The following is a 27,122-nucleotide window of genomic DNA, read 5'->3' on the forward strand; positions in this document are numbered from 1 at the left end:
AAATACCGGCATTTTCACTACTACTCAGCGGATCTCATTTACGGATATTACTGACGGCTACTCAAGCAACATTGCGATGTTCTTTTCCATTTTAACTATGCCCAGTTCGTTGTGAACTTACTTTTCGCCATTGTTTCTTTTGTTTAAAACCATTATTACTTGTGGTGAATTTATCATTTTAGAGAGCTACTTTCCAAAGTTCGACGTTTCAGCTGTCTCTCTATAATTGTACTTTTTAAAATACCTGGTACTGGTTATTGGCTGTTGGCTTCCGTTGGCTTCTTCCAACTTTGTGTTTCTGAAGAGGTGCTCTTTGAAACTCAGTTCATCGTCTGGATCAATGCCGTAGTTTTAAAATGTGTATTGATCAAAAATTTTCCAGTTCTTCGATGCTTGCGTTTCTGGCGCTGGGCCATAGACCCTTTAAAAAGTTGAACTTTAAAGCGTTATTGAGTTGGTAATTCTTTGTTTCATCTTCGCAGCGCCCTTTATGAATCTCACTTGAACTGCTTCGCTACACAAAGCAAATAATAAATTGTGACCCACTAAGAAACAAAGCATATAGAGTATATTGAACACTATGAACAACATAATTTTTATCACAGGCTTGACGAAATGACATGCGCCGATCAAGATCCTGTGAAAGTCAAATTGTACCTCTTCACTCGAAATTTAGACGACAGTTCAATTTCACTCCCACTTGATGCCAGCAAGCACTGGGCACTGCTGATCGACCATTATTACGAAGGTGAGGATGGTCAACTGCTTCTTGACACGCAAATCATAATCGAAGGACTTCAAAACGAACTTCAGGTAATTGCGAATTTCAAGTATAATCAAGTAATTGCAGTAAGGGTGTTTCAAAGATTTACAAGGCGCATGAAGGGGACACATGAAGGGGGACGCATGAAGGCTGCAAGCATGTTTTGTTTAATTGAGGTATGAGAGTTTTTCTCATCAAGTTTTTAGCTGTAATATGGAAATAAAAACTGCTTTATAGGTTTCAAAAAGGGAAATAGGCTCGAAAATTTCCCCGCTTAAAAGGATTTGTTGATTTTGAATAAAGAGTTGTTTAAAGAAGTAGTGTAAAGAGTAGCTTTGTTAAAAAAAGCAAAAATTTTTTGCCTTTTGATTTTACAAAGTTAATACGGTATTGAGAATTTAAGTTATTACCAAAAAAATTCGAATGCTTGAAAAATTTCATGTGTTCATTCAAAAATTTTTGTTCTCCTTTTTGGTATTTTCACCAATTGTGTTTTTAACCCAATTTTAGTCACTTTGTTGTCAAACTTGCATTTTATTACCTAAGTGTATTATTGTAATAACATGGTTTGGAAATTCCAAAATGTAATCTTTTTTCTTTAATCTTTCTATGAAGAGGCAATTCCCGCATAGAAGAGGAAAAATTCAAATTGCTGAGTCCCTATTGACAAATAAGATGTAATGAAACTCATTATGTTGTTTCGTTGTTGGGAAACGTTTCAGCAATAACTGAGTGCTTGCATAGGAGGCCTACTTTTTGCCAAAATAAGGTCCTGAAATTTCTTTCAAAATAAGGTCCTGAAATTTCTTTAGTCAAACAACTTCCTAGTTGTTTGACTAAAAGTCCCTTCCAATTGAAGTAGAAAATTTTTTAGTTCTCCTTTTTGTATTATCATCAATTGCGTTTAAATCTATTTTTAGTCATTTTGTTGACAAACCTAATTTTATTATCTCAAGTATATCATTGTTGTGAAAACATGACGACTTGAAAAGCGCAAAATTTTGTCTTCAACCAACATAGTTATCTTTTCATGAAGAGATTACCTAACTGAAAAATGCATGCAAGATGAAAAATGCAGATTGCTGAATCTTGTGGAGCGCCACTTGTTCGCATTTGTAGTTTGTTTTACAGTCATTGTAGAAGAACACCTGGATCCTGTTTGCCAAATAGCATGTAATGAAACTTAAAACTTCTACAATCAGGCCTAATTTTTGAAGTTGGCGGACAACTGTATTGAAGACATGCGATAATAATGAAAACGGACAAAGCCTAAGACTATCTTTTTTCCAGCGTTTCAACAACTGCTAAGAGAATTCAATTATTAAATCAATAGCTGAGCGCTTGCTAGGGAGGCTTATTTTTTGCTAACAGGAGGTCCTGAAAGGAGTGAGATTCTCATTTTTTTCTGTGGACTTACACAAACTATATTCAAATACTGGAACGAGGAAAAAATTGGAATACAATTAGAAAACGAGCACATGAAAACAATCTAATAATTTTTCAATTTTTATGGGAGATTTTATTTAAATAGTGTTTCATTGCACATATGTTCTAAAACGTGAATGTGTTGTCTTAGGTTATTGTTCAGGGTCCTCTGTTTTCTAAAACATTTAATATTAGTAGCGCAATCCATTTAGAAGGTTTTCTCCCTACCTCAATCCAAATTGAGGTCATCTTGTCTTGCCACATTAAGACCAACTTCTCCAAAAAATGTAAACCAGTTAGCATTTCTTCGGTGTTTTGTGTTTCTAATAACAAAAGATTTTCACATTAACACATGGAGGCTATCAGCCTGTTTTACGTGAAGCAAGCGATTTTTAAGTGAAGTATGAAGTTTTTCCTTATCGAGTTTTTAGCTGTAATACCGATATAGAACCTGCTTTAAAGATGTTTTTTAGTAGTTTTCAAGAAAGACACGCTTTGAAAATTTTTCCGTATAAGAGGATTTGTTGTTTTTGGATAAGCAGAGAAATATTTTTTGACGCAGTCCTATAATTTAAAATTTCCAATTTGGCATAATTGCTGCATATAATATTTGCACCCAAATATTTTTGACCCAAATTTTTGACCCAAATAATTTATTAAAAGCTAATATTTTATTAAAATAAAGCAAAAAAATGTTAGGGTTTGTTTGTTATTCACAAAAAGTTAAAATGCTTGGAAATTTTCTTTGTTTGACTAAAGTTCCATTCATTCGAGGTCAAAATTTTTATTTCACCTTCTTGGTATTATCAGCAATTCTCTTAAAAACCTATTGTTGTCAAACTTTACATTTTATTTTCTCAAATATGTCATTATTTTAATAACATGGTTTGAGAATTCCAAGATTATATGTGTCTTCAAGCAATATAAGAATAATTTTTGAGGAGGCAATTCCCGCATACCGGAGCAAAAATGTGGATTTTTCAATCTTGTGGAGCATCAAATGTTCGCTTTTGTAATTTGTTTTGCAGTAATTGTAGAAGAAATCCTGTTTCCTTTTGGACAAATAGGATGTGATGAAACTCAAATTTCTTCCTTATGGCCATATTTTCGACTTTTGTGATTTACTGGATTGAGAACTTGCAAAGAAATGAAACGTAGAATGCGTATGAGTATCAGTATTCCAGCGTTTCAAAACTGCAGAGAGATTTCAATAAATAAATCAATAGCTGAGCAGTTGATAAGATGTCTAGATTTTACCAACAAGAAGTCCTGAAAAGGAGTGGGATCCTCTAAATTTTTCTGTAGAATTATACAAACTATATTCAAACACTGGAAAGAGGAAAAAATTGTAATAAAGTTGGAATACGAACACAAAATCAATCTAACCATTTTCCAATTTGTTTGGGAAACGTTTTCAAAATTGCGTTTCGTTGCACAGTCCTCCTAAAATGTGAGCCAATTCTTCAATTTAACAATCTCACTTATTTAGAACGAATTTTCCATCTCTCCCTCCAAACTGAGGTCATTTTCTCTCTGGCATGCAATTTCCACATTAAACCCAAACTCTGGCAAAATTAAAAACGAGTAAGCATTTCTTCAGTGTTTTGTGTTTCTTATGACATAGTAGGATTGTCATATTATTACATGAAAGCTACAAGACTGTTTTACGTGAACCATTTTCCAATTTTTTTGGTAAAATTTTTTAAAATAGTGTTTCATTGCAGAGACCTTCTAAAACGTGTTATCCGTTGATGGACTCACAACAATTAGCAAAGAAACTGAGAAAGCCGTGTTGTCTTAAGTTATTGTTCAGCGTCTTAAGTCCATCAAAACTTTTCATTTTATTTACCTCACTAAGTTAGAACTTTTTTGCATGTCTCTCTACAAGCTGGGGTCATTTTATCAGTGACAAACAATTGCCACACTCAGTCCAATTTTTGCAAAAAATTAAAAAATTTTTCATTGTTTTATATTCCTATCGATACAGGATTGTCAGGTTAACACAGGGCTATAATTCTGTTTTACAAGAATCGTGATATTTTTTTCTTATCATTTTTAGCTGTAAAATCTATAAAGAACCCGCTCTCAAACTGTTCTTTTATAGTTTCCAAGAAAGAGACTCTCTGAAAAGCTCTCTGCTTGAAAGTATTTGTTGATTTTTTATAAAGCGTAGTAAGGTTTTTGACGCAGTCCTATGATTTAGAATTCCATATAGACTTAATTGGTGCAAATACTGTTTTCAACTTTTAAAACCAAATGGCTGCACTTAGATAATCTAAAGATTTGTTGAAGTAGTGCAAAAAGATTTCTTTCGTTTTAACAAAGTTAATACTGTATTGAGAATTTAAATTATTATCAAGCAAGCGCCTGAAAACTTTCTTCTGTTTGACTAAAGCTCCATTGAAGTAGAAAAATTTTAGGTTCACCTTTTTGGTGTTATCACCAATTGTATTAAAAACCTGTTTTTAGTCATGTTTTTGTCAAACCTAGATTTTCCTATCTCTAATTTATCATTATTTTAATAACATGTTTGAGAAATGAAAAATCGTATGTGTCTTCAACCAATAAAAGTATAACTTGATGAAAAGCCAATTCCCGCATACAAGAAAGAAAAATGCAGACTGCTGACTCCTGTGGAGCACCACATGTTCACTTTTGTAATTTGTTTTACAGTCATTGTAGAAAACCTGTTTTTTGATTGACAAATAGGATGTAATACAAATGAAAGCTGTTTCACTCAATCCTAATTTTAAGTTTATGGTTAACTGCATTGAAAACATGCCATAATGAAATGGACAATGCCTAAGTCTATCTGTATTCCAGCGCTTCAACAACTGCTGAGAAAATTCAATTATTAAATCATAGCCGGGAACTTGCTAGGGAGGCCTATTTTTTTCGCAAACAGTAAGTCCTGATTTGGAGTGAGAATCTCTAAATTTTTTTCTGTAGACTTGTTAAAATTTTAATTTAATTAGAAACTGAAAACATGAATACAATATAACTATTTTTCAATTTGTTAAAAAATGTTTCATTGTCTTAAATTTTTTGTTCATGGTCTTCGTTTCATTAAAATTTTTTCTTTCAGTTACTTTTCTTAATTATAACGTTTCTTCAATATCTTTCACTATTTTGAGGTCATTTTCTCATGAGCAAATAATTGTCAGTCTCAGCCCAACTTCTGCAGAAGAAATGTAAACGCGTCAGCATTTAATTCTTCACTGTTTTGTGTTTCTACTGAGTTGGATTGTTGTAAGCGTTTTCATAATCTAATTGAGCTGTTCCATGTTAGTGTCAGTTTTATATAATTTATGTTTTAACGCCGGTTGCTTGAACTGAGGCGTTTCTCTGTTTAACGTAATTCAGCTTTTGGTCAGCTCTTTTTGAGTCTTGCTAACCAACCCGTGTTTGTTTATTTGCCCAACCGGGTCGAAGTTTGGTCAAAAAATAAAGTAAGATTAGCGGTGAATAGCGGTGAAAACAAGTTTTTTTCCACCGCAAAGCGCCTCCATCTTTAAGCGTTGAAAGTGGTAAATTTTTGCGGTTTTTAGCGGTCAAAAATTTTTTTCACCAGATTTCTTACAAAAAAAGAAACTTCCGCAAAGGGGTTCGAACTTCTCACCAACCCCATGTTTCCAACTTCTTTCTCCATTGCACCATCTGTCACTTACTGCAATGGTATTTCCTGTGAATTTAAGATAAGCGTTGAAGTTAGCGGTGAATATTTGTAAGAGTTGCCATTTTAGTGGTGAAAAATGTTTTTCACCGCATTCGGCTCGTAGCGGTGAAAAAAGTTTTTTCTCCGCATTCTGCTGGTAGCAGTTAAGAAATTTCTTTCACCGCTTATAAGGGGAAAAACTTTTCACCACTTAAAATTTTTTTTCTTCACCAAATTCATCGCATTGAGCGAAAATCTTACACTTTTAATTCAACTTCACCACAAATCTTACATCTTTTAGCGATTTTTAGCGGTGACACCTCGACCCGGGCAGATGTTTTAGACGTGACCAGTAGTCCGCTTTTGAATAATTCTTTCGGAAATTGAATTACATCGGTTAATTCTTCCTGGATAGCGGATTCAAAGCCATATAACATAACTTCTGACTTGCAGTTAGCAAAGTTTTCCCTTTGCTAAACGTCTCAAAGGAAAACAAGTGAGCAAGAATTTGCAGCAAAAATAACTTAGAGAACTGCCAAACCATTCATCTCAGCAGTGTTTGACCCAATTGGAATATCATCAGTTTTTACCATTCGAAAGCAATCTATACTGATTTTCTAGGACAAATTGGAACGCGCGAGGAAAACATTTTTTATAACGCAATTTTTATGGCAACCGGGTTGAGGTTTGGTGGCGAATTTTGTAAGAAATGCGGTGAAATGCGGTAAAAAAATTTTTCACCGCATATTCCTTAGATATTTGCGGCCAATGCGGTGAATCGCTGTGAATTATTTTTTTCACCGGGTTATCGGTGGCGGTGAATTATTCTTTTTCACCGCTTGATGCAATTATTTATTTTTTTCACCGCATCTAGCATCTTGAGAGAAAGCGGTGAAAAAAATAATTCATTGCATTAAGCGGTGAAAAAAAACACCACCGAGACAGCGGTGAAAAAAATAACTCAACGCGATTCACTGCATTCACCGCAAAAAGAAGTAAGAAATACGCAGTGAAAATTTTTTTCACCGCATTTCACCGCAATTCTTACAAAAATTCACCGTGTCTTCTATCAATTCCCTGCTGAACTTTTGGTACCTGAATCAAGGCTTCAGCTGATTTTTTTTGTCAAACCAGGCATCATCAGGCAGCTCACTGCAGACAGTATCCATCAGCAACATTTTTTCCTTGTTGAGCACTTTTTACTCTTTTTTTTCAATTAATAAAGAGTTTCAAACAAAACCGCTAATTTTGATTAATTTCCCCGTTTGAGCCTCTACGCAACAATGGTAGCGCTGTTTTCTTGTCGGCAATAAAAATAAGAAAAATTCGTTCGTAAAAAAAACTTCAAAATGAGAAGTTCAAAAAGAGACAACATACAACTAAAACGCAAACATGAAATGAAAATGCAAAAAATTAACGCTGCAAAGAATTGGAATGTTTCAAACAGCTTTAGATTTCCTGCAGTTCAGTGTCCAGTGTTTGTTAATTTTTGCGCTTTTTGCTTCTTTTTTGAACTTCTTCATTACAAAACGGACTTGGCCTCTCTTCCACTGCTTTTTTAGATAAACCTTCTTTATTTCGAATAGTGGAAACCGTTCAAACCCATTGATTTCAAATTTAAAAATATAGCACATTTTTCTGGACTGTTTGCGTTGTATTGTTGACTCTGCTAAAATCAAGTTGATTTTCCAATCAAAGAAGATCCAATCGTTGAAATGACTTTGGTTTTTCCAGGCTATTAGAAATGTCATTGCTATCACTCACTGAAATACTTTGAAGATGTGCGAATCGGCCGTTTTCATATCCCGAGCAAGAAGGTTCTTGAATCGAAACGCAAATCTGTGACGAAATGTCGACTTTTTCTTTTGAACTTTACAATTAGAATGTTGACATTTCAACTTCGTTGCGTTCAATCTTTCCTTGAAATCGTCTTTTTCTCTTATCATTGCCAATCATTTGGTCCTTTCAGTCGAGGTTACTTCCATACACAAAAATCTGAAAATACGAAATAAAAACCAAAATGCCTGCTGTTTTGGACAAGAAAACACATACGGTAACCTCCAACAATCTAATAGTGTCACTCAATTTCTCAACTTCAACAATCTCCAACAATCTAATAGTGGCACTCAACATTCTGCCTACACAGGAGATACACCATATCGAGTTTGGTTCATTTTCAACAGCGTTTTGACCAGATGAAAAAGTCCTATTTTTTAAACTCGTTATTCGCAAAATGCGCAAAATTTAATTGTGATAAACCCTTTTTTTTCCTAGGCAGGCTGTAGCAAAAACGTCCTTTATCCTACACTATAACGACACAGGGAATACTCCATGACAAGTTTGGTTTGATTTGGACAAATCTATCAACCAATCAAAACAAACTACAATTAAAATTCGTTATTCGCAAAATGAAAAATTAACTTTTTTTTGGAAGCAGGTTATGGCAAAAAATTTTTTTGTCCTAAATTCTAACTACACAGTGGACACTCCATGCCGAGTTTGGTTTCATTTGAACAACTTTTTGACCAAGCGATAAAGACCGGCTTTTTAAATTTGTTATTCGAAAAAATCGCAAAAATCAGTGTGAAAACCTATTTTTTTCCTGTACCAAAAATCTTTTTTGGTATACACATTAATTAAACTGGTGATACTCCATACCGAGTTTGGATTGATTTGAACAACTCCTTTTCCCGATGAAATACCTATTTTTAAAGTTCGCTAATCAAGAAACCGCAAATTTCTATATGAAAAACGAACTTTTTTTCGGGACAAGCTGTAGCGAAAATTATTTTTCTTCTACACTCTACCTAAAAAGGAGATACTCCATACCAAGTTTTGTTCAATTTGGACAAATTCTTAACCCAATCAAAAATAACAATAGTTAAAATTAGCTAATCGCAAAATTTGCAAATTTCCGTATGATAACCCAACTTTTTTGCTTGGCAAGCTATAGCAAAAAATTGTTGTGTCCTAAATTCTAACTATACACTGGACTCTCCAGGCCGGGTTTGATACCACTGTGCCATCGAACGAACTGAAGAAATTTAATGAACTGTTACAAAAAGCTGATAAAAAATGAAATAATTACTCGAAGCTACGCCGATGTTCTGAAATCAAATTCCCAAGCTGCCGCTGAACCACTCAACAGTTTTCAAACGAACCATGCAGGAAAAGCAGTCAATGAATAAGATAGAATTTAGATCCGAAGTCATGATAAAATAGACCTATTTTTAATTTCGTTAATCGCAAATTTTCGTATGGAAACTCAACTTTTTTCCTAGGCCAACTATTACAAAAATTCCTTTTGTTCTACGCTCTACCTAATTAGGGGATACTCCATGCCGTGATTGGTTCGATTTTAACAACTCCTTGACCCAATGAAAGAGACCAATTTTTGAAATTCATTGTTCGCAAAAACCGCAATTTTCCGTGTGAAAGAGTAACTATTTTCGTACGCAAGCTACAGCAAAAAAAACTTTTTCTCCTACTTTTTACTTACAAGGGGATACGTCATACCGAGTTTAGTTTGATTCGAACAACTCCTTGACCTAATGAAAAAGACCTATTTTTAAAATTCGTACTTCGCGAAATTCGCAAATTTCCGTATGAAATACTAAATTTTTCAAGGCAAGCTATAGCAAAAACTCTTTTTGTTTTAGATTCTATGTAAACAGGGGATACTCCATAACAAGTTTGGTTAGTTTTGAGCAAATCTTTGACCATATGAGAAAGACCTACTTTAAAAATTCGTTATTCGCGAAGTTCAAAAATTTCCGAATGAAAACCTAACTTTTTTCTGGACAAGCTACACCAAAAGGTTCTTTTGTTTAGAGTTTAGGAACCCATGGGATACTCCATTACGAGTTTAGCCCAATTTGAAGAAGTTTTTGACTCTCAGAAAAAATTCTACTTTTAAAAATTGTTACTTGCGAAATTCGCAGTTTTCCTTATGAAAACCCAACTTTTTTTTTGGACATTCTATACCAAAAATTGTTTTTTGTGTTACATTCTGCTTACACTGGTGATACTCCATATCGAGTTTGGTTTGATTTGAACATCTTTTTGATCCAATGAAAAAGACCTATTTTCAAAATTCGTTAAATTTCGTTATGCGCGAAATTCGAAAAATTACGTATGAAAACCTTACTTTTTTCTAGACAAGCTACACCAAAAGTTCCTTTTGTTTTAGACTCTAGGTACCCATGGGACACTCCATTCCGAGTTTGGTCCAATTTATTTTAAAGAAGTTTTTGACCCTCGGGAAAAATTCTATTTTTAAAATTCGCTTTTCGCAAATTTCGCGAATTTACGTATGAAAACCTAACCTTTTTTCTAGACAAGCTATTCCAAAAAGCCTTTTCATTTTACAATCTAATTACACTGGTCATACTTCATACCGAGTTTGGTTTGATTTGAACAACTCCTTGACTTTAAAATTTGTTATTCGCGAAATTCGCAAATTTCCTTATGAAAACTTAACTTTTTTCAAGACAAACTGTACCAAAAATTCTTGTCGTTTTACACTCTGCTTACACTGGTGATACTCCATACCGAGATTGGTTTGATTTGAACAACTACGTGAACTGATGAAAAACACCTATTTTTAAAATTTGTTATTTGCGAAGTTCGCAAATTTCCGTATGAATACCTAACTTTTTTTCTAGACAAGCTATATAAAAAATTCTTTTTGTTATATACTTTGCTCACACTGGTGATACTCCATATCGAGTTTGGTTTGATTTGAACAACTCCTTGACTCAATGAAAAAGAGCTATTTGTAAAATTCGTTATTCGCAAAATTTGTAATTCGAACGTTCAAGTTCGCTGCATTTTTTGGGACTTAATATAACTTCAGAAGCACTAACTATTACTACTACTTCAACTGCTACTGCTATCACCACGAAGTTTTTCATGAAGGTTTTTCAAGACAATATGTATACATATGATATTATAACTTCCTTAAAATATCAAATAACAGATAACAAAATAGGAGTTTTCCGTTTGTGCCCCCTAATAGCTTATACTACACCCGTCCCCTCACATTACGTTTTCCAACCCCCAGTTACAAAGCACTGGTCATTGCATGGTAAGTCGTTATATAAAAGCATGGTAAGTGCGTTCGGGAGGCTAACAGTATGCAACCACCAAGCAAGGGGGAAGGAAAAACGGAAACGATGCTAATATTGTAATCACAATCTAAAACATGTACTCAAGGAGCTGTTATTGAAGATGGCAGGCTGTTAATCTGAATCAAGTCAATGGGAGTTGTGTCGATGGGAACATCATGTTTGATGGGAGATTTGGTTGATTGAAGAAGGGAGGCTGTTAGTCTGACTCCTGTTAGTTCTAATGCTGTCTGTCGTTTGTTTTAAAGCAAACACCCTCACGTTTGGCTAAAAAAAAGAAACTATCCAGAAGCTGATGAGCTCATCTTCTATCCATCAGCTAATCTTCTGTCAAAAAGTTGATCTTCGATCCATAATCTGATCTTCTGTCCATATGATGATCTTCTATCCATGAGCACAAAGGCCACAGTCAAATCTGAAATTGCATATAAAAATATCAAAGCTCTTTGACAAAACACCAGCGACCAACCAATGGTATAATAGTATAGATATTATGTTACGCCTTCATTGGGTACTGCAATATAGTCTATCAATTTCGCCTTAGCGAGACCTTTCCAACGATACAACATTTGTCTGGATCGTAGCAATGGTTGAATGGCTCTGAGATCGGGACGTGATCCTTTCTGACCCTGGCTTGGGTGACTCTTTCGGTAACTGGCTCGGGAAGTGAACCGTTCTGTCACAGGATTGGGACGTGACCCGGTCTCTCCGTTCCTCCCGGGTGGAAATCGCAAAACGCAGTTGATTGAGCTTTTGAAACTTTCGTATAGCTTGCGCAATTTCAAATGCTCTATTCAGGAAAGTTCAGGCACAGGAAGCAGGTGCCGGTGACTTCATCTGTGTTGCCTCACGTTGAGCATCTCACGTTACCGTGAGGCAACACACCAAACGAAATTTTCATAACCTGCTTTAAAGTGATCAACTATGAAGCGAGCATTTTTTAATTTAAAATTTAAAAAATATATCTTTGGAAAGCGAGGATCATATAGAATCTAACTAAGAAAGGGGTGTTTCGAACTTCGAACAGGAACAGATTAAAAAAAAGAAAACACATTTGCAATTAGGGTGACCCATGATTACGCGACCGGAGGCCTGGTACGCGTCCGAAAAGGTCTTATATCTTAAAGACTAATGAACCAATTTTAAAAAATGAATAGGTTTCGAAATCAGCCTGAACTGGGGCTTCATTCTAAGGTGGAAAAAGTTTAAAAAAATGAATATATAAAAACTGGAATTTTGTCATTCTGGCTGAAATTCGCTTACTTTTAGTGAAACATGGGAAATCCGAAATTTGAGCCATGAATCTGGATCGAAACTTTTGAACCCGTGTATAGTCGTAAAGAGCATTAAATGAGCAAGAGACTGATAAAACAATTATTTTAAAACGGATTTTTATCGAAAAAGTTATTAAGCTGAAAAACTTTGAAAACATGAGAAATTTGCCAAAATTGAACCTGAGTTCGGTCTCTACATTGCTCTCCCATTTGCTTGCTTAGCTTTACTTTAAAAATATATTCAAATGGTCACCGGATGCGTGAGTTTTAGTTTCTTACGGTACTAAAAATTGTATGTTGTGCGCATTTTTGGGGAAAACTTAGTCAGAGTTCAACAAAAATTACCAGTTTTCGCCGCTAAATCGACAGCTCTTTTGAAATGTTAATAACAAATCAAATAAATGGAAAACATAACTATATATATTCTGAAAGTACATTATCGCAGCAATCAAATTAGCTATCATACAATTTCTAAGTTATCAAAGGTTTTTAATGAAGGTTTTTCAAGACAATATGTATACATATGATATCATAACGTCCTTAAAATACCAAATAACAGATAACAAAATAGGAGTTTTCCGTTTGTGCCCCCTAATAGCTTATACTACACCCGTCCCCTCACATTACGTTTTCCAACCCCCAGTTACAAAGCACTGGTCATTGCATGGTAAGTCGTTATATAAAAGCATGGTAAGTGCGTTCGGGAGGCTAACAGTATGCAACCACCAAGCAAGGGGGAAGGAAAAACGGAAACGATGCTAATATTGTAATCGCAATCTAAAAGATGTACGCAAGGAGCTGTTTTTGAAGATGGCAGGCTGTTAATCTGAACCATGTCAATGGGAGTTGTGTCGTTGGGAACATCATGTTGATGGGAGATGTGTTTGATTGGAGAAGGGAGGCTGTTAGTCTGACTCCTGTTAGTTCTAATCCTGTCTGTCGTTTGTTTTAAAGCAAACACCCTCACGTTTGGCTAAAAAAAAGAAACTATCCAGAAGCTGATGAGCTCATCTTCTATCCATCAGCTAATCTTCTGTCAAAAAATTGATCTTCGATCCATAATCTGATCTTCTGTCCATATGATGATCTTCTGTCCATGAGCACAAAGGCAACAGTCAAATCTGAAATTGCATATGAAAACATCAAAGCTCTTTGACAAAACACCATCGACCAACCAATGGTATAATAGTATAAACATTATGTTACGCCTTCATTGGGTACTGCCATATAGTCTATCAATTTCGCCTTGACGAGACCTTTCCAACGATACAACATTTGTCTGGATCGTAGCAATGGTTGAATGGCTCTGAGATCGGGACGTGATCCTTTCTGACCCTGGCTTGGGTGACTCGTTCGGTAACTGAATTGGGAAGTGAACCGCTCTGTCACAGGCTCGGGGCGTGACCCGATCTCTCCGTTCCTCCCGGGTGGAAATCGCAAAACGCAGTTGATTGAGCTTTTGAAACTTTCGTATAGCTTGCGCAATTTCAAATGCTCTATTCAGGCAAGTTCAGGCACAGGAAGCAGGTGCCGGTGTCTTCATCTGTGTTGCCTCACGTTGAGTATCTCGCGTTACCGTGAGGGAACACACCAAACGGAATTTTCAAAACCTGCTTTAAAGTGATCAAATATGAAGCGAGCTTTTTTTTATTTAAAATTTGAAAAACATATAATTGGAAAGCGAGGATCATATAGAATCTACCTGAGAAAGTGGTTTTTCGAACTTCGAACGGGAACAGATTAAAAAAAGAAAACACATTTGCAATTAAGGTGACCGATGATTACGTGACCGGAGGCCTGGTACGCGTCCGAAAAAGTCTTATATCTTGAAGACTAATGAACCAAATTTAAAAAATGAATATTTTTTGAAATCAGCCTGAAGTGGGGCTTCATTCTAAGGTGAAAAAAATTTTTAAAAAATGAATATATAAAAACTCGATTTTTGTCATTCTGGCTGAAATTGGCTTGCTTTTAGTGAAACATGGGAAATTCGAAAATTGAGCCATGAATCTGGATCGAAACTTTTGAACCCGTGTATAGTCGTAAAGAGCATTAAATGAGCAAGACACTGATAAGAAAATTCTTTTAAAACGGATTTTTATCGAAAAAGTTATTAAGCTGAACAACTTTGAAAACATGAGAAATTTGCCAAAATTGAACCTGAAATTGGTCTCTACCTTGCTCTCCCATTTGCTTGCTTAGCTTTACTTTAAAAATATATTTATATGGTCACTGGAAGCGTGAGTTTTAGTTCCTTATGGTACTAAAAATTGTATGTTGTGCGCATTTTTGGGGAAAACTTAGTCAGAGTTCAACAAAAATTACCAGTTTTCGCCGCTAAATCGACAGATCTTTTGAAAAGTTAAATAGAAATCAGTTAAATGAAAAATCTAACTATATATATTCTGAAAGTACATTATCGCAGCAATCAAATTAGCTATCATACAATTTCTAAGTTATTACCAAATGTTTTTCATGAAGTTCTACAATTTTTTCACCTCATTCAACAATTTTTTAGAATATTTTGTACAAGAAAAAAAATTGGCGTCTGTTTCTAAACAAACTCTAAAAGTACATTGTTACGGCTACAAAATGAGCTATCATAAACTTTCCAACTCGTCCATCTCAAAGAGTTATTACCAAAGGTTTTTCATGAAATTCGACAATTTCTTCACCTAATTCAACCGTTTCTTGAAAATTGCTTGTACAGTCAAATAATTGGCGTCTATTTCTTCACAAACTAACAATGTTCCAAAAGTAGAATGCAATGGCCATAAAATTAGCTATCATACATTTTTTAGCTTGTCTTTTTCAGAAAGTTGTTAACAAGATTTTTCGTAAAATTCGTCAATTTCTTCACCTAGTTCAATAATTCTCTAAAAATTTCTTGAACAAGTCAAAAGATTGACGTCTATTTCTGCACAAACTCTAAAAGAAAGCTGCCGAGGCTACAATATGAGTACTCATGCACAATTAACATAGTCTCTTTCAAAATGTTAAAAGTAAACGTTTTTCATGAAATTCCATATTTACTTCATCAAATTCAACAATTCTATAAAAATTTCTTGTAAAAGTCCAAATATTGGCCCCTGTTTCTACAAATCTCTGAAAGTACATTGTCATGGCTACCAATTGAGCTATAATACACTTTTTAACTCCTCTTGTTCAAAAAGTTGTTAACAAAAGTTTTTCATGAAGTTCGGCAATTTCTTCACCTAAATCAACAACTCTTTGAAATTTTCAAAGACAAACCCAACGATTGGCTGTTGTTTCTACACATATTTTAAAGGTAATGAAATGTCACGTTTTTGCATCAGGTGAGCTTTATTGTGCTATGAAGAACCTATAGGTATGTAACAGTAAACAAGAGAGATTGCCAGAATCAATCAAAATTAGCTCAATTTTTGCTCAAATTTAGAGGTTTTTAAAATTCTTTGTTAGGACTGACTAATTTTCAAAAGATTAACAAGATTTGATATTCAAAAAATAATGAAAAGTTCATTAAGTTGAGCTATCATACACACCTCAACGCGGCCTGGTTGTTGAAATATTAACAGAAGCATAATTCAATTGAGGTTTTTTTAAGCAAAAATTTTGAACCAATACAAAGCTCTTTCACTCAACTTTTATAATTAGTTTTTGCACAGAAAAGACCAAACTTTTATTTTGAAACCCAGAAACATTTTCTTTTTTTACCAGAAACAAGCAAAATTAGTGAGACTTACGATAAAAAGCATCTCTCTTCGTCAGATATAGAAAATTTTGGAACAAACTTTTGTATGCGTCATTTCCTAACCAAAATCATTTTGTCAATTATAAAAATCCAGTCTTCTAAAAACTATTATAAATCCTAGAAATTATTTTACCAGTATTGCTCACGCTCAGTTCCTATGATGTACGGAACGTTTCTTTCTCGGCCGAAAAAAATCATTGAGTAAAAGTGTTTCAAGTCTCAAACGTGTAAAAGTTAAGCCAGATCATGACCGCTTGCTGTTTTCCTCTCTAACTATAACAAAATAATTTGTCAGTCGCCACGTCAGGGAAACCTGATCAGGGAAACCTGACCTCGCTTTCGACGAATTTCATTGAGGCGCAGAGTTATCAACTCTTCTTCCGTTGCTACATTTATTACAGAAGAATGAACAAGTATTTTGAGGTCAAAAGAGACAATTAATTTTTGGGAAACTCATTAATGGATCAGAAGACGTGACCACACACACGTTAATGGTGTCAAAATTACTGTTGATATGGACGCTAGAGGAACTTTAACCGATGGCCCCAAATATTCCCAGGTTGAGGTCCTCGTTCAAAATGATCTATGAAAATACCCATCCAGACCATTTTTGCTTATGAAAATACCCAGGCAGACCAAAATTGCCTATGATCCAGACTTTGCCTCGTTCAAAATTTTGGTGCGTTCATGTGCTCGTTCAAGAACTCTTATGAAAAGACCCGTACATACCAAAATGCGATATGATACAGACTTTGGCTCGTTCCATTTATGAAAAGACTCAGAAAGACCGAAAAAGTTTATGATCCAGACTTTGGATCGTTCAATTTATGAAAAGACTGGAGCTAAGAAATACCGAGAAAATGGCGTACGAAACGCCGGTATTTGTCGGTTATTGTCGGTTTCATCGGTTTTGCATGTATGAAGCGTCGGTTTTTTCGCTGTTGTAGAAATAATCCGTATTGGTTGTGAGAAGTGTCGGATTAACGGGAATTGCAAGTTTCAAGTCAGGAAGCTTCAGTTTATGTAATAGAGTCATCGTCCTATCACCGTAAAGTAGTCTTTGTAGTAGTAGTAATAGTAGTAGTAGTAGTAGTAGTAGTAGTAGTAGTAGTAGTAGTAGTAGTAGTAGTAGTAGTAGTAGTAGTAGTAGTAGTAGTAGTAGTAGTAGTAGTAGTAGTAGTAGTAGTAGTAGTAGTAGTGGTGGTGGTGGTGGTGGTGGTGGTGGTGGTGGTGGTGGTGGTGGTGGTGGTGGTGGTGGTGGTAGTAGTAGTAGTAGTAGTAGTAGTAGTAGTAGTAGTAGTAGTAGTAGTAGTAGTAGTAGTAGTAGTATTAGTGGTGGTGGTAGTAGTAGTAGTAGTAGTAGTAGTAGTAGTAGTAGTAGTAATAGTAAAAGACTCAATTCCAAAACAGTAGTGAGGAGATCATTTAGTCCAGGCATCAGGAAAAATTTAGAGCGACAATTTTTACAAAAACATTTAACAAAATAAAAACAAGAGATATCAATATTAAAATATGTAAGTTTTTCAACTAGAAAAATTTGTACTTTAGTACGAAATATGCCCAGCGGCATATCGAATTTAATAACATTTAGCTTTAGCAGTTCATTTGCACATCTGGTGGCCCTGACAAAAAAGTTATCTTCAGAGCAAAACTTCTGCGTTTTAGGCACTCTAAGCAATCCAAGAGTCGATGACCTTGTGTTGAAAAATCTACTTTGTATTTCACTCTCAACCTCCGCTTGTTTATTGATCTTTTTCCAAAGCAGGACCATGTCCGACTCAATCTTCTGTTAGCAAACTGGTAAGAAAGAAAAACTTTGAAGTTTAGAAATATAATCGAGGTCAGAAAAAATCCATCTGAAAACTCTTGATTGAAATTTCTCCAGCTTGCGCGTATAGGCTATGGAAGGCTGCCATACAGAACAGCCATAAAGAAGGATAGAGAGGACGAGGCTTTGATACAATAAAAGCTTCCTCCTTGCTTTATTAAATAGAAAATTTTTTTGCATTTAGCTTATTTTGTATCAATATGACGTTACCAGCTCAAATTGATCGATATGTTGAAGCCTAGGTCTTCAATACAGTCAATATAATCCAGTGCTGTTTCACCAAGTTTTAATACTTGCGAACGGTCAAAATTGAAAGATAAAATTTTACATTTAGACCGATGAAAATTCAAGCAATTTGAATATGACCACTGCTGTAAGGCATTAAGGTCTTGTTGTATAAGTTGTGGCTCGCAGCATGTAAACATTTTCAAATCATCAGCGTACAAAAAATACGATCCATGTGAGATTACATTTGAAATATCATTGATAAATAACAGAAAAAGGAGTGGTCCGAGGACACTGCTTTGAGGTACACCTGATGTCACATTCCAGAAAGGAGAGAAAGTGTCATTAACTTTGACGCACTGTAAGCGATCAAAAACTAAGACTCAAAAAGTACCAAAAAACTAGGACAGAAGCCAAGAACATGAAGTTTAGACAGCAATAAGTGATGAGGAGCAGTGTCAAAGGCCTTCCTAATGTCAAAATAAACTGAAAGTGCAAGAGAGCTATTGTCTTGAGGTTTATAAATAATATCTAAGTAATCAATCTTTTGAATTACAGTGCTCCTTAATTTCATGAATCCGTGTTGCTGTTTGCAAATTAAAAACTTCACCTTTGGACAAATGAAATCAAACAAAATACGTTTAAATACCAACGAAAGTTTACATAAAATACTTATTGGATGATAGTTTTCAATCAACTTCAGTGGTCCTGTTTTATGTAAGGGCGTAATATACGATATTTTCCATAAAGAAGCCCAGGGGCAATTTTTGGTAACCCAGTAAAATAGATGTTGAACTGCTGGAGATAAAAAAGTTTCACACTCACGGAGAACGAATGAGGGAACATTTTCAGCGCCCATAGAGCACGAATCATCACTGCGCAATAATAAGATTCTAATCTCTGTTTTTGAAACCGTTACGTTGTTTATACACAACTCTGGCAAAAATTCATAAGAAGCTGGAACATCGTATTTAATTTTGGGAGAAAAAACGGAAACAAAGAAAGTATTAAAACCATTTGCGATCTCAGAGCTAGAGGACAGAGAAACTCCGCTATAAGACATAACAGAAGGTAAAGACTTACTGAAGCCAAGTGTTCTCAGCAGTTTAAAACAGTTAGAAGAACATGAAAGGTTGAATTTTCCATTGAAAATTTGCTTGTTCAAGTCAATCGACTCGTTAATAGATTTATTAAGTTCTCTTTGTTTTAGTGAGAGCAAAAGTGTCCAGTTTTTTGAAAACTTACGGAGGTTAGTCTCTTTCTGATTCAGGAGATGCATTGTATGCGAGGAGAAAAATTATGGCGCATTACGTAGCTTAGCTCTTTTCATTTTAACACTTTGACTAAAACTTTCTTGTAGTAAACCCTTAACCGTGACAGTAAACCTTTCAAGCGTGATCAGTCCCCATTCGTTGAATGTAATGTGCAGTTTTGAGGATTTATTTTACGCAAGTTGGCGGATATCGCGTTGAAATGGCATAGTTGACCACATACCGTCGGCAAGGTGTTGCAATTTCAAGTTCCTGATTCGAAGACAAGTTGGGTCAGGACATCTGATGTTGTTGTTGAAGCTGTTGCACAGAGCTGCAATTCGCAGGTCAATTTGGCGGAATACCGGCGCTTATTGCCGTTTTTGACTGATAACTTATTTGTTTTTTTATCATAATAAAACTAGATAGATTTGTAGTTGTGTGACTGCTTATCCACAACTTGGTTGTAGTGCGGCGTCCTTTCTGCATCCAAGCCATGGTGAATGACATGAGGTCTCTGGGTTAGGAAGCCAAGATTGGCAGCATCTTCATCGCGGGAAAAAGTGAAAGAAAGGCGGATTATCTTGTGCAGTGTGGTTTTCTTGGACTGATGGTATTAAGTCCGGCCAGTTAGCTACCTCTACTGGACTTTCCCACAGGTCCATCACTTTCACATCAGTGGTTTTCTTACTAAAGTTGAAATTGTGGTTCAAGTCCTGTGGTGTTTATCCACTTTTGCGACAGCGGTTGTCAACATTGTTACAGATCCTAGTCAAGTTAGAGTTTCACAGGGGTCAGTATTCAGTTCTCAGTTTTGCTAATCAGAGACGTTCAATTCCTGGCTGCGTTTGTTCTGCTATCTTTGGTGTGCTTAGTTTCTTATTGTCTTGGTTGATTCGGTTATTGACTGTTTGTCGGTGGATACTTTTGAGCTAAGGATTTGCTCTGCCGGATAGATACAGGTTAGGTTTTGCTCTGCTAACATTTTGTGTGAGGTTTTACAGGAAGCATTTCCACCTCATTCTGTAAGTCATTGATGCCGGACGTTTTTACAAAGCAAGTAATTTAGCGAAGATTAATTTTCTTTGTGTCGGTGAGGTGTGGGACAAACAGATGCGTGCCGGACCTCTGATAAGTTACCGAATTCGCTTCAGAGCATAGTTTTCTTTAGAGGGGTGTGGGTCAAATAGATTTTGGAAAGTTCAAAAAATCGATTTAAACAATGGATCAATTCGTTGAACCGAAAAACTTTAATCGTAATGATTGTTGATATAATCCATTTCCATTTTGGTCAAAAAAATGCATAGAGTAAAGATGATAACCTGACGATGCGAATTATAGCGAAATTGTTCATTTTTAAATTTAGAATTAGACTAATTGGCTTTTAATTCGTTTTAAAGTTTTGTTTAGTCATGTATTCTTTGGGCGATTCGTGGCTAATGAAAAATGAAGCTTTCTCTTCCTTGCTGTGCTTGAGTTTGTACACTGACTTTTCTAGGTCTTCTTCAACGTCTTGAATGTCGATAATGACTGCGTAGACCTTATTTCAATTTTCTCGAATCTGGGGAGCCGTCTGTGCTTTTTTTTCGGAATTGGTCTGACCAACTCGGGAGCTTTGTCAGTTTCGCAGAAACTCCAAGAAAGTTCAGTATCTTCTTGAGTCTTGCCCGGTGAGGCCCTCGTCGCTGGTGTCGACCTCAGAATCAGGCAAATCTTTGATTGTGATGCTCAGAGACTTGCTACTCAATTGGTCATTTACGGTTATGCGTTTGCCGGGTTTAGAATATCCAATTGAATTGGCAAAAGATCTGAGCCCAAGTACAGCCATACACTCCTATCCTTCAGCAAAAGTTCAAGATTTATCAAATATTGAAGCAATACAACGGTTATCACAAGATTGAAAATCTTATTATACATGCTGGACATAACAAAATTTATTCGGGAAATAGCGGTTTTGAAACAGCTAGTATTTTAATGGAAACTGCGTCGGAAATAATAAAGAAACTGTCAACACTCAAAGTTGCACTTTGCAAAATTCCACCAGATAAAGATGGTTTTTTGGTCGCAGCAAAAATAACGAAAACGTAGACAAAGATAATGAAGCGTTAGAAAATGTTGCAACGGAGTTGAGTGGCGTTTTTGATATTGACGTTGTTTTTTGAAAAATATACTGGAAACGAAAGATATCAGCAATGATGGAGTACACCCATCAGTCAGTCATGGTATACAAAAACTTGTCAGAAATATTCGGAATTTTTACGTGCATCTTGGGCTTACTGTGTCAGAAACTGAAATAAAACCGAGAATTATCAACCGAAACTTTGGAAAAAATTTTGATCACTATGATAACAACAATTTTTTTGGTTTCCATCCAAAACAAGCATTTTTACCTCCAACTCATTACAAATTTGGCTGATGTTTTGTTGAAATATAGAACAATGCTACTTTTCTTGATATTTTTATTTTCAGTATACTTATAAGAAGAGAAAATCATACTGAAATTCATAAGCGCACATTTGAAAAGTCTTATTCCAACAAACCTAATGTTTGTTATTTTTTTTAAAACAGTTGATTCATAGTTTTTGTTTTCTTCCTAAAACTGTTAGTTTTTTATTCACTTGTACGTCTCATGCTGTCAGGAGACATTGAATTGAACCCAGGGCCTCATCTGGAAAATTTGATTGAGTATTGAAGTTACTTAAAAAACAGAGGAACAAGCCACTCGCCTTTATTTTTCCTTATCAATTGTCAAAGCTTGAAGAACAAGTTTGAAGAGTTTGCAAACTTTTTGCAAACAGCTCCAATTATTACGTTTGTTAATGTAACTGAAACCTGGTTGGACACTGATTGTAATATTGAAAATAGCTTTTTAACAGCATCGCATACTTTCCTTAGGAAATGTAGATCAGACAAAATAGGGGCTTCAAAGGGCGGAAGAGTAGGTATTTTTGTCCCCAAAAAATTTACCGCCGATATTCAATGAAGCGTTGAAACGGTTGATGAGAGTTTTTTTGAATCCATTTGGGTTGAAATAACTGACCCATGACTGAAAAATTACTTGTTAACGTTTCTTATTGCCCAAACAAACGTCTTGGTGAGTATTTTCTTGATCAGTTAAGTACCGAATTATCGGGAACATATAGCGTTACCGATAACGTTATTTACTGGGAGATTACAACTTGAACTATCTGAACAAGACAGAAAAAAGTAAACTAGGAATTTTTGCGTCAAATTCAGGATTAGAAATTGTTAACCTAAGGGATGCAACCAGAGGTACTGATAAAACATTTACACCTATTGATCACTGTTTCGTTTCAAAAGATCAGATAATTACCTACAATGTCAAAACAACCCCTTTTAACTCCGACCATTTTCTTGTTTTTTTTCGAATCAAACCTCTCCTTGAAATCTGAGAGTGAGAACATAATAACGATGAGAAATTTTCGACTTTTCTCACGCTCTTATTTTAACAGAGATCTTGCCCTCGCTGAATGGTGTAGAATGTTCAAATTTGAGAATGGCAACGATATGTTTGATTCATTCCTCGATATTTTTGAGAAAATTGTTGAAAAACACGCACCAATACAGAGTGTTAAAAAAGGGGTGAAACTTATAAGAGTTCTAAGCCCTGGTTAACACAAGAATTGAAACATTTGATTGCACAAAAACATTTTTCGTTCAATAAATGAAAAAAATTCCTGACAGCGAGATGTATAAAGAATTTAAGCGCTTAAGAAACTTAGTTAATAGGAGACTAAGGGAGGCGCACAACATTTTCTGCATCAATTTCTTCCAAAAGTTACCAACCAGTAAGGAACAATAGAAATTCATTAAACAAAAGACCAGTCCGAATGAAGGAATTGTCAGAGTTGATGAAATCATATTAGACAGTGGTGAAATTTCAAGGGAACCAAAAAATATTGTCAATTGTCTGAATAGATCAAGTGCTAATCTAGGTGTTTTCAAAGGCATGGATATTTCTTGTAAATACCCTGATAAACCTAATATACCTGAATTCACATTCGGAACTGTGACTAGAAAAGAACTTTATTCAGTCATTGACTCGCTGGACGACAACAAAGCAGCAGGACCTGGTGGAATCTGAATTCGACTCATAAAGTCTTGCAAATTAGCTTTAGGCGTACATCTACAATTCGCCTTAAATGAGTGCATTAAGGAGAAAATTTTCCCAACTAAAATGAAATTAGCCTATGTAACACCAATTTTCAAAAAAGGGGATAAATTAGATAGCACACATTATCGACCAATTTCAGTAACTCCGAGTTGTGCAAAAATTTTTGAGCGCCTCCTTCTGAATCAGATGATGGAGTTCATTGCTGAGCATAAAATTATAAACAAAGAGCAACTCGGATTTCAGAAAAAAAAGTCTGTAACAGATGCAATTCTAGAACTGGTTGAAACAGTTTCGGCTAATTTAGATCAAAACAAAGAAACTGTTGCTATTTTTCTAGATCTTGCAAAAGCGTTTAATTCCATTTCGCATAACATTTTTCTTTAAAAAATTGAAATTTATGGTTTTTCCCAGGAAGCGAAAAAATTACTGTTCTCATTTCTTGCCAACTGCAGACAAAAGGTAAAACTTAATGGCATATTCTCTGATTGTGAAATTTTGAATCACGGTGTGCCACAAGGAACTGTTTTAGGACAACTCATTTTTCTTTTATATTTGAACGATTTGTCATCTAAAATAAGCACAACGGAAAGAGTAATTCAATTCGCAGATGAAAGTATTATTCCAACAAACCTAATGTTTGTTATTTTTTTAAAACAGTTGATTCATACTTTTTGTTTTCTTCCTAAAACTGTTAGTTTTTTATTCACTTGTACGTCTCATGCTGTCAGGAGATATTGAATTGAACCCAGGGCCTCATCTGGAAAATTTGATTGAGTGAAGTTACTTAAAAAACAGAGGAACAAGCCACTCGCCTTTATTTTTCCTTATCAATTGTCAAAGCTTGAAGAACAAGTTCGAAGAGTTTGCAAACTTTTTGCAAACAGCTCCAATTATTACGTTTGTTAATGTAACTGAAACCTGGTTGGACACTGATTGTAATATTGAAAATAGCTTTTTAACAGCATCGCATACTTTCCTTAGGAAATGTAGATCAGACAAAATAGGGGCTTCAAAGGGCGGAAGAGTAGGTATTTTTGTCCCCAAAAATTTACCGCCGATATTCAATGAAGCGTTGAAACGGTTGATGAGAGTTTTTTTGAATCCATTTGGGTTGAAATAACTGACCCATGACTGAAAAATTACTTGTTAACGTTTCTTATTGCCCAAACAAACGTCTTGGTGAGTATTTTCTTGATCAGTTAAGTACCGAATTATCGGGAACATATAGCGTTACCGATAACGTTATTTACTGGGAGATTACAACTTGAACTATCTGAACAAGACAGAAAAAAGTAAACTAGGAATTTTTGCGTCAAATTCAGGATTAGAAATTGTTAACCTAAGGGATGCAACCAGAGGTACTGATAAAACATTTACACCTATTGATCACTGTTTCGTTTCAAAAGATCAGATAATTGCCTACAATGTCAAAACAACCCCTTTTAACTCCGACCATTTTCTTGTTTTTTTTTCGAATCAAACCTCTCCTTGAAATCTGAGAGTGAGAACATAATAACGATGAGAAATTTTCGACTTTTCTCACGCTCTTATTTTAACAGAGATCTTGCCCTCGCTGAATGGTGTAGAATGTTCCAATTTGAGAATGGCAACGATATGTTTGATTCATTCCTCGATATTTTTGAGAAAATTGTTGAAAAACACGCACCAATACAGAGTGTTAAAAAAGGGGAGAAACTTATAAGAGTTCTAAGCCCTGGTTAACACAAGAATTGAAACATTTGATTGCACAAAAACATTTTTCGTTCAATAAATGAAAAAAATTCCTGACAGCGAGATGTATAAAGAATTTAAGCGCTTAAGAAACTTAGTTAATAGGAGACTAAGGGAGGCGCACAACATTTTTTGCATCAATTTCTTCCAAAAGTTACCAACCAGTAAGGAACAATAGAAATTCATTAAACAAAAGACCAGTCCGAATGAAGGAATTGTCAGAGTTGATGAAATCATATTAGACAGTGGTGAAATTTCAAGGGAACCAAAAAATATTGTCAATTGTCTGAATAGATCAAGTGCTAATCTAGGTGTTTTCAAAGGCATGGATATTGCTTGTAAATACCCTGATAAACCTAATATACTTGAATTCACATTCGGAACTGTGACTAGAAAAGAATTTTATTCAGTCATTGACTCGCTGGACGATAACAAAGCAGCAGGACCTGGTGAAATCTGAATTCGACTCATAAAGTCTTGCAAATTAGCTTTAGGCGTGCATCTACAATTCGCCTTAAATGAGTGCATTAAGGAGAAAATTTTCCCAACTAAAATGAAATTAGCCTATGTAACACCAATTTTCAAAAAAGGGGATAAATTAGATAGCACAAATTATCGACCAATTTCAGTAACTCCGAGTTTTTGAGCGCCTCCTTCTGAATCAGATGATGGAGTTCATTGCTGAGCATAAAATTATAAACAAAGAGCAATTCGGATTTCAGAAAAAAAAGTCTGTAACAGATGCAATTCTAGAACTGGTTGAAACAGTTTCGGCTAATTTAGATCAAAACAAAGAAACTGTTGCTATTTTTCTAGATCTTGCAAAAGCGTTTAATTCCATTTCGCATAACATTTTCCTTTAAAAAATTTAAATTTATGGTTTTCCCAGGAAGCGAAAAAATTACTGTTCTCATTTCTTGCCAACTGCAGACAAAAGGTAAAACTTAATGGCGTATTCTCTGATTTTGAAATTTTGAATCACTGTGTGCCACAAGGAACTGTTTTAGGACAACTAATTTTTCTTTTATATCTTTTGTCATCTAAAATAAGCACAACGGAAAAAGTAATTCAATTCGCAGATGACACAAATATTGTCTGTTGTGGACAGAAAGGTAGCTTACCTGGAAAAGTCACGGAATTTTTACAAAAAACAGAAGATTATTTAGAGATGAACAAACTAACTTTGAATACAAAAAAACCGAATTAATCTTTTTTTTATTTTAAACAAAAACCAAGTTCTTACAACACAAAAAAGTTGCAGATATCTTGGTATTCAAATTGACAGGAATCTTAGATTCGAGGAGCAGCTGAATAAAACCTTTAAAAAAAGATGGATCATGCTATAAGATCAATTTACCTTATATGACATCAAGTTCCCCTGAATGCGCGAATTCTTCTAAAATCACTTGTGCTTTCACACATCATTTTCGGCAATCTTTTCTCAAAATTTATCTGCAAAAAACCTAAAACGCCCTAACCGACAGATTAACTGGGGTATAAAGGTGTGCTTTCTACGCAAAAAGTATGACAAAGCGAGAGATCTGCTAATCCAGACAAAGACCCTACCAGCTGAGCTAATAGTAGCTAAAAAATGTCGCTATTCAAATTTCATTATGGTATCGCTAGGCCAGAAAATTCTTAAAACTTTCACGGGTATCTGAGTCTTCATCAATATACTCGAACAAAACAATTCAAAATTAGACAAAATGACAAAACCAGCTTTGGAATTAATTCGATTATTCGTCAATGCGTAGAAAAATGGAATAAATTACCACATTGGCTTCGGTTGGCAAAAAATGAAAACGTTTTTAAGAAAACGCTGAATGATTTCTTGCTCTCACAACATGAAAAAATTCCTTTGAATAGTAACGTAGGAGCTTTTAAAAGTTATTTTTATTTTTAGGAAGAAAACAATCAAAAGAAAATTTGATTCTTTAAGAAATTTGTTGATGTATATTATATTATTATTGTTTGAAT

General features: G+C 35.0%; 1 protein-coding gene across 2 annotated transcripts in view; it reads left to right on the plus strand.

Moving 5' to 3' along the window:
- LOC142345707 (uncharacterized) overlaps window positions 1–27,122 on the plus strand; it is a 577,332-nt gene that overhangs the window by 522,837 nt on the left and 27,373 nt on the right. The gene's annotated exons all lie outside the window — the stretch shown is intronic.

Source organism: Convolutriloba macropyga, chromosome 9 (assembly GCF_964194025.1).
Source record: "Convolutriloba macropyga chromosome 9, txConMacr16.3, whole genome shotgun sequence".
Taxonomy (NCBI): Eukaryota; Metazoa; Xenacoelomorpha; order Acoela; family Convolutidae; genus Convolutriloba; species Convolutriloba macropyga.